Source organism: Elaeis guineensis, chromosome 9 (genome assembly GCF_000442705.2).
Source record: "Elaeis guineensis isolate ETL-2024a chromosome 9, EG11, whole genome shotgun sequence".
Taxonomy (NCBI): Eukaryota; Viridiplantae; Streptophyta; class Magnoliopsida; order Arecales; family Arecaceae; genus Elaeis; species Elaeis guineensis.
The window spans coordinates 88,317,984-88,327,080 of NC_026001.2; positions in this window are offsets into that span (position 1 = coordinate 88,317,984).

Genomic DNA, 9,097 nt, shown 5'->3' on the forward strand with positions numbered 1-9,097 from the left:
TAATTTTAACTGTAAATTTTTATGCTCGCTAGCATAGACCCTCCAGTTTAGATCATCCTTATTTTCTAACTTTATTTGTCTTAATAGGAAAAGAAAAAAAAGATATGAGCTACACCAACTCAGTAAGTAAATCTTACATTATCTTTTTCAGATCAAGCATAAGTTTATATATGCATCAATAAATTATTTAGAGAAGATAATTATTATTGAACATAAAATTTTCATAATTAAATATATTATAAATCAATGATGCTTTTGCATATGCATAAATCATGCAATTTCATAAACATAGTTTCTAATATCATTTTTTCATCAATCATAAATTTATAAATCATGTTAATTTTATCATTAAAGTCAAAAATCATTTATCATTCTTTTTATATCATGATTCTTAATAATTTTCTCGGACTAAATGCTAAGATCACTATTATGCCTGTAACAGGATCATAATCATGTACCAACTACTATTACCATTGATAGGATCGTATACCAACTACTATTATATGTTGGTAGAGTCTATACCAACTACTGTTATCCATTGGTAGGGTCGTATGTCAATTACTATTATCTACTGGTAAGATCATATGTCAATTACTATTATCCACTGGCAGGATCATACATAGCTATTTGAGAATTTTTTTTTTCATGTTTCTTAAGATAACTATTTTTAAATCATATTTTATCAAATCATATTTTTTTAAATCATACATAAATAAAATATTAGATAATTTTATAAAATTCATGATCCAAAAATAATTTTTAACAATAAAATAATTATGAAATCATTTTTTCATAACAAGGCATACATTTCATAAATATGTAGTTCATATTTCATAAAAAATTATTCATATTAAAATATTCATAAATCACTATTTTATCATGAATCATAAATTTCATAATGCATATACTTGATCCTTATTTTATGAAAATATAGAATAATTTTTTTTATGATAAAATATTCAATAATTTTAAAAGTAAGTAAGAAGTATCGAGATTACTTATCTTTTTCATCCTAGCCCTTCAAGCTTTTATAGATGAATTTATGAAATTTATTTAATATATTAAAAGTATCATTAATTTTTATTTATTAATTCAATCATAAAAAAGAAGACCGTAGATCGGATGGTCACTTCGACAAACAGTTCGGATGCTAGGATAATTCAGGATCTCCTAGACGATGGTCAAATCTAGGTGACTCGATCAAGAAATTATGAGGTATGAATTGGAATCAAGGTCAAGATCAATAATATGGTTAATCAATAGAGATTTCAAGGGTATTCGACGTGACTATGGTGAGGTTCGACATCTTGCATAGATATTAAAACAGTTTCGGACTTTTTTGGATATATTATCTCAAGTTTATACGAGGGTCTGTGAATCAGATGGTGAGAGAATAGAAGAAGAAAAATTCTAGAGAGAGAGGAGAGTGAAAAAAATCTCTTTTTCTCTATTTTTCTTTCTTTTCTTTTTCCTTCTTCTTCTTTCTTTTCTTTTCTTCTTTCTTTTCCTAACCGAACAAAGGAGGGACACGAGGGGGCTGGTGCTCCAGCGAGGTGTGGTGACACAACTGAAGGTCTGGCAGTGGTAGCGACAATAGGTAGTAGTAGAAGGCCGATGGTGGTGATCGGTCGGTTAAAAAAATTATGCCAAAAAATATGAAAAATAGAGATCCGATCTTTTTTTTGGATTTCATCGGTCACTGGCCAATCACCAACAGCCATGACCTCTGGGAAAGGTAGCAGGGAGGTCGGGGGGTCATGTTCCCTAGGTGTGGCACCACAGACAGCAGCACTGGTAGCTGGAAAAAGGGAAAGGGCTTGTTTAAAATAGGAGAAAAATGGATCTTCATTCTCTTGGGTTTTTTGGCGAGTCCAATGGCCGGTGGCCATTCACAATGACATGGAAAGAAAAGGAAGGAAGAGAGGAACAAGGGATGGGCTTACCTTGGGCTCCAGTGAGACCTCCAACGAGGATTTGAGAGGAAACGATAAGGACGTCCGTGGCTTCAACAAAAAATTGAGGAAAATAAGAGGGGAGATCCAGTACTTGTCATGGCTAGCCTTAGAAGAGAGGAAAGGAGATTTTTATAGGACGAAGGGGAGGCCGAATCCTTCTCAGATTCGACTTTCTCTTCGATTTTTTCTAATGAAAGAAGACTCTCAGTGGGAGTCTTCAATGTTCTCTTTTTTTTTCTTATTCATGCCCTAAATTCGTGCAAGAGAAAATTTTTGGGGCGGGTATTACATATATATATATATATATACATATATATATATATATACATATATATATATACATATATGTACATATATACATATATGTATATATATACATATATGTATATATATATGTATACATATATGTATATGTATATGTATGTGTATATATGTATATACACATATATACATATATATATTATATGTATATGTATATGTATGTGTATATATGTATATACACATACATATATATATATATATATATATATATATATATATATATATATATATATATATATATATATGTATATATATATATATATATATATATATATATATATATATTATATATATATATATATGTATGTATATGTATATGTATATATATATATATATATATATATATATATATATATATATATATATGTATGTATGTATGTATGTATATGTATATTATATATATATATAATATATATATATATATATATATATATATATATATATATATATATATATATATATGTATATGTATATATATATATATATATATATATATATATATATGTATATGTATATATATATATATATATATATATATATATATGTATATGTATATATATATATATATATATATATATATATATATATATATATATATATATATGTATATGTGTGTGTGTGTGTATATATATATATATATATATATATATATATATATATATATATATATATATATATATATAAGGGTTATGAGTTGTAATTTGATCCACTAATAAAAAATGTTTCTTGATGCCTAATCAATCATCACGAAGACAAATGGGTAATGGGTAGGATTCCATGCAAAAAAAAATTTCTCTTCTTCGTCCATAGGAACACACGAGAATTTACTCATGTGATTGGCTTCAATCAAGAAGAGCATCAGAAGGTTGGCAGGCCATGACGAAATTAGCTTCTAACCGACATGCCTTTTTCACTTGCGGCGAGGGATCAATTGACATGGTTTGTTCACAGACCGAATCATTGGAGGTGGAAAGGATGGTGTCCGAACATGGATTTTTTTAATTATTTTTTGAAATTTAATTATAAGTATATCTTTAAATTTAATTTATTTTTCAAACTACGGCAGTTTGGCTGATTGGGTCACCACGTGGAGAAACCGCATGTTCTACGTGCGGTTTCTTATTGGAATCGTATCTTAAATATGCTGTTTTAAAAATCCATGTTGCCTATTCCTTAGAAAAAAAAGTTAAATTTCAAAACTAAAGCGCATTTTGAATATGCGGTTTCAATTTTGATCCCACATCTTGAATTTGCGGCTTATGTTAGACCCCTCCACCTCTTCTGCCCGTCAAAAAAATATATATATTAAATTGAAACCGGTTCTTGATCATGCGGTTTCAGTGTTTAAAAAAAAAAATTCAAATTGAAACTATGTCTGGAACATGCGGTTTCAATCTGCCTTTTCTATCCCTTTCCAACCCCACTTCTTCCTTCACTCATCCCCTCTATGATCAACCTCCTCCCCATCCGACAGTCTCGATTGGTTTCCTTCTCCTTATCCTGCAACAAGTCTCTTTCTCTTCTTGTGACTAGCGTCCCCTCCTCCCCGATCGGCTTCCGCCTCTTGTGAGCGGCCTCTTTCTCCTTTCTTTCCTTTTATCATGGTCCCTTCCCATTCTGAGCGATCTCTGTTCTCTTCTTATCGATCCTCACCAACAAATCAACCCGATGGCTTCAAAAAGAGGTGCTACATCAGAAGCCAAAAAAACTCGTATAGAAAAAGAAAAACAACCAGTGCATAGGTACGAGAAAAATTTATTTTTGAATAATGAATGTGGAGAAAAGTTTAGATCTAATTATTCTTGTAGAAAAATTGTAGGAGGGAGGACAATGGATCTAGATTAATTTGGTGATTTTTAAATTAAATTTTTATTCTAAAAAATGGATTGGTTATCAATGATTATTCTTAACAAGCCAACCAATCCTACTCTAATGAGATAGTTTTATAGTAATTTTAGTTTTAATAGATCAAGTTGTTCTATTTCATCTTATGTCAAAAGAAAGATTATTGAGTTTGACTGTATTATGTTTGGTCAAATATTGGATATTCCATCAGATGGTGATGAGTATTTTGGACTCACTTGTTGGAGTCATCAAGTTTTAAAATATCTTTCCTCTGTCAGAAATATTTATGAGGATAATGGTTTAGTTGGTACTGCTAAACCTAGTGCATATGCATTGCCTTTGTTGAATCGTCACATTCATTATATTTTTACATTTAATTTTCTATCTAGAGAGGGTCATAGAGATAATATATCATTCTTAGATGTTTGTCTCCTACAAATGATACTTTTAGGTGATAAGGTTAATTTGCCATACATGATGATGCATTATATGAATGAGTGCTTTCAAAGTGCAAAATCTTATTTACCCTATGGAGCTATTATAACTGCTATCATCGAGGCATTTGATGTCCCTATTACTGATGATAATGAAATTATGAATCTTAAATCCACTGATATCTACAACCACTCATCTTTAAGACAAATGGGATATATTTTTTCTGATGGGTATGGAGGCATGTAAGTACAATGGATGAAGAAAAAAGTTCAAAAGAAGGTAAGGCTATTGATAGAGACTAGCCTATGTATCCTACTCAAACTACACAGCCTATCATTGCTGCTCAGTCTGGTCAGTCTACACAGTTTAATCAGCAGTCATCCGATCTACAAGCATTGTCGGCTCGAATAGATGTACTCGAGATATCTCTGACGAGATGTATGGATGAGAGATTTGCACAGTTTTAATAGTTCGTGGAGTACTTTTATCATCAATTTCCTCCACCATCACAGGACCCTTCAGTAGATACTTAAGCCCCAGCTTCTCATTGTAGTACTTGATGCTTCGGTTGATGATGTCTGATCAATGTTTTTGTTTGTATTTAAAAATATGACTTATATATTGTTTGTTATGAGTGATGACTTATGTATCCATAGTACTTGAATCATGACTTTTTTTATATTATTTCGAGTCATCACTTATGTTTCGTTTATGTTTGGAATTTGGTTTCGTGGTTTTAGGGTTTTGTGCTTTTACAGTTTTGAAATTCAAGTTCCAAATTTATGGTTTTAGTCTTTTTGCATTTTAGAGTTTTGGATTTACGAATTTAGTATTCAAAATCATGTATAAAAGATATATATATATATAATTAATTAAAATTAAAATTAACTATAATCTAAAAAACCCCACCGGTCGATCGTCCAGCAATTAAATGATCGACCATCCAATGCAAATTAGTCGACCAGCACCTGCGGTTCGGTTGACCTTTGGAGATTGAGCGCATCGATCGATCTTGGCCAAGATGCACTAGTCGACCTGTAGGATACGGCTCAATCGATTGGCCCCTGAGATTCGATCGATCGTGGTGGACCGAGTGCATCGATCGATCCCAACCAAGATGCATCGATCGACCGATAGGTCTTGCTCCGGTCGACCAACCACTGATATTTTATTGATCATGATGGACCGAGCGGACCGATCGATCCTGATCATTCTTCTCGATCGATCCCGATCATTCTTCCCGATCGACCCGTCATTGAAGGGCGGCGTACCGTGCCATACCAGTCGACCAGATCATTGGGTTGGTCGATCGGACCAAAGTTTTTTTTTTATTACTTTAATTTGGTAGGAAGGTTTGGGGTTTTCGATCTCTTTTTTCGATAAGAAGGTTTGGGGTTTTTGATCATAGCATTGGAATACATATGCACAAATCCATGTGATCCATTATGGAATTTGAAAATACTAACAAATATGTTAAATCAGATCAATACCAATAAGTTCGGTACAATCTGGAATGTGACAGTAGCATAAAAAAAAATCATAACTACATCATTTAGTACATATAAATCATGTCCCACATGGGTGCCGTCTCCTCGTCCATACAGGTTGTTTTCAACAATGCATTGGTTCTGGTTCACTTGGTCCCACATCCTCCTTCGTATAATGATAACTATGTGCAACTCCTTCACTTGTATAGTCAACATAATATGAAGGTCCCTGATCGGTTAGTTCCGCCGCATACTCAAAACGTACAGCTACCTCCGAAACATAGGGGAACTTACTAACATCGTCATACGTATATGCGGTCGATGACATGCATGGAGTATATGAAAGAAACTCTGCCATCGGAATTGGAGATGTAACATATTGTTGACTACCTTGTCTATGTCGGGCTGGAGGACATGGTCCATCTGATGCCCGATATCCAAAAGCTGAAAGAGTCTCCTGACCTATTTGGGGATTAGGAGGATGGACATGCATGGAGATGCGACTATGCTGGTCGACAACATCCAGCACAAATTTGCAAATATCCTGAATGGCATGGGAGGACTCAGGCTCTTGACCAACCCTAATCCGATTAAATTAGGTCAGTCCAATTACACCAATTAATCAAAATTTTTTCTAATTAATTCTTGAATTAAATTCTTTTAATTCTTGCGAGTCCACAAGTCAAGATTAATGTCTAGCAATGTATCATGACTATTCGAAAGAGATGAAATTTGATAAAAATATCAAAATTATCCTTCAGTGGTAAGTTACCGTATAATTCAATCCTTCAGTCATACAACATTCTAGAGCTATGGATATGAAATCATATCAAAACCAAATACTCATCTATATATATCTCGATCAGAAAGTGATGATTCAATTGATGATATATTAAAAACTCTTTTCTAATTATTATCCTATTTTGGTCAAAGACTTTTCAAATCATCATTCTATGAGATCACATAGGATGTTCACTCCCTTTATTAGGAGTGAATAATCTCTTATTGACCACTCATAATTTTCATATATACTTCACCATATCTAGAACATCTCACATAAGGATCAGAGAATCAAGTTAGAGAATGAACTAAAATATGTATTCATATACAGAAGGTACCATGGTGATCTCAGATCTAAGGATCACTTGCACAACTCCCAACTTTCTAACATGCAAATAAAGCTCCATCAGATGTTCTCTCATAGGTCAATTCAGTGAACTCATTCTCTAATGAGCACCCACATCTTTGTATTAGTATTACACACAAGTGGTTGTGAGATCAACTACCCTCTCCATCGAGTATACATAGGATGTGTCAATCTTACCGGTATCATTGATCTCCAACTCAATGAACCCACGACTGAAAATATTTTAGATTAGAGCTATCAAGAATTTAGATCTCACTGATATGATCTTATCATGGCCTTAAAACTATTGTCTTAATCTATAGGGTTCATTATAATCTTAAACAAGTATAAGATGCAGCATATAATAAATCAAAGATGCCTAATTTTATTAATAAATAATGTCAAATATATGAGTTTGAAAAATAAAATATAAAAAAAATTTATCGTATTACATATGCGATTAGCTTGTAGGACATTATTCTTTCAATCTTTTACTTGTACTAAAGTCAATTGTCTCTATACTTGATGCCTATGCAATCTAGGTGACGATCAAACTACTATAATGGCAAGATCTTAATGAATGGATCTGCTATATTGTTCTTAGTGTCAAATCACTCAGCAATCATATCACGTCTTTCGACTATCTCTCAAATGAGGTAGAACCATCTTAGGATATACTTGAATTTATGATGAGACCTCAGTTCTTTAACTTGAGCAACGAACCCAGTATTGTCACAATAAAGAGGCACTAGTTGTTTAATTTTAGAAATCATATCCAACTCTGAGATAAACTTCTTTATCTAGACAGCCTTCTTAGCAGCCTCACTAGCAGCTATATACTTGATCTCAGTAACTGAGTCAGTAACAGTTTGCAGTTTGAAATTTTTTTAACTCACTGTACCACCATACAGGGTAAACACATATTCAGATATGGATTTGCTATTATTCAGATCAGATTAAAAACTGAAATTAATAAAGTCTTTCAATTTCAAATCAGATCCATCATATATGAGAAAAATATCTCTAATCTTTCTCAAGATTTGAGAATATTTTTTACAACTTTCCAATGATCCTCCTCTGGATCTTTCTGAAATCTGCTTACAATGTCCAAAGCATAAGCCACATCAGGCCTGGTATATAGCATAACATACATAATTGATCTTATAGCCAAAGTATAAAAAATAGAACTCATTCTATTTCTCTTTTTAGATGTTTTAGGAGATATCTTTTTAGAGAGTTATATATCATGACCCCTAGATAAGTAACTTCTTTTACTTCCCTCCATGTTGAACCTCTTCAACACAAGATCTATGTACCTAGATTGGAACAAGCCAAGCATCTTTACTTCCCTCCATGTTGAACCTCTTCAACACAAGATCTATGTATTTGATTGGGACAAGCCAAGCATCTTTTTAGATCTATCCCTATAGATCTTTATACCAAGTATATAGAATGCTTCATCTAAGTTTTTCATAGAAAACTTTTGTGATAGCCATGTTTTGACCCATTGCAACATAGGGATGCCATTCCCAATGAGCAGCATGTCATCCACATACAAGATCAAGAAGATAATAGCAGTTCTACTAGTCTTCTTATACTCACATAGTTCATCCATATTTTTGATAAAATCAAACAACTTGACTGTCTTATCAAAATGGATGTTCTAATTCTTCGATGCCTGTTTTAATCCATAAATGGATTCTTTAGCTTGCATATTTGGTTTGCTCTTTTATTAGAGATAAATCCCTCTGGCTAAGTCATATAGACTTCTTCCTTAAGATTTTCATTGAGAAAAGGAATTTTGACATCCATCTATCAGATCCCATAATCATGATGTGCAGTTATAGCAAGCATAATCTGAATAGACTTGAGTATGGCTATAGGCGAAAAAATTTCTTCATAGTCAACACCTTGCCTTTGTCTAAAAT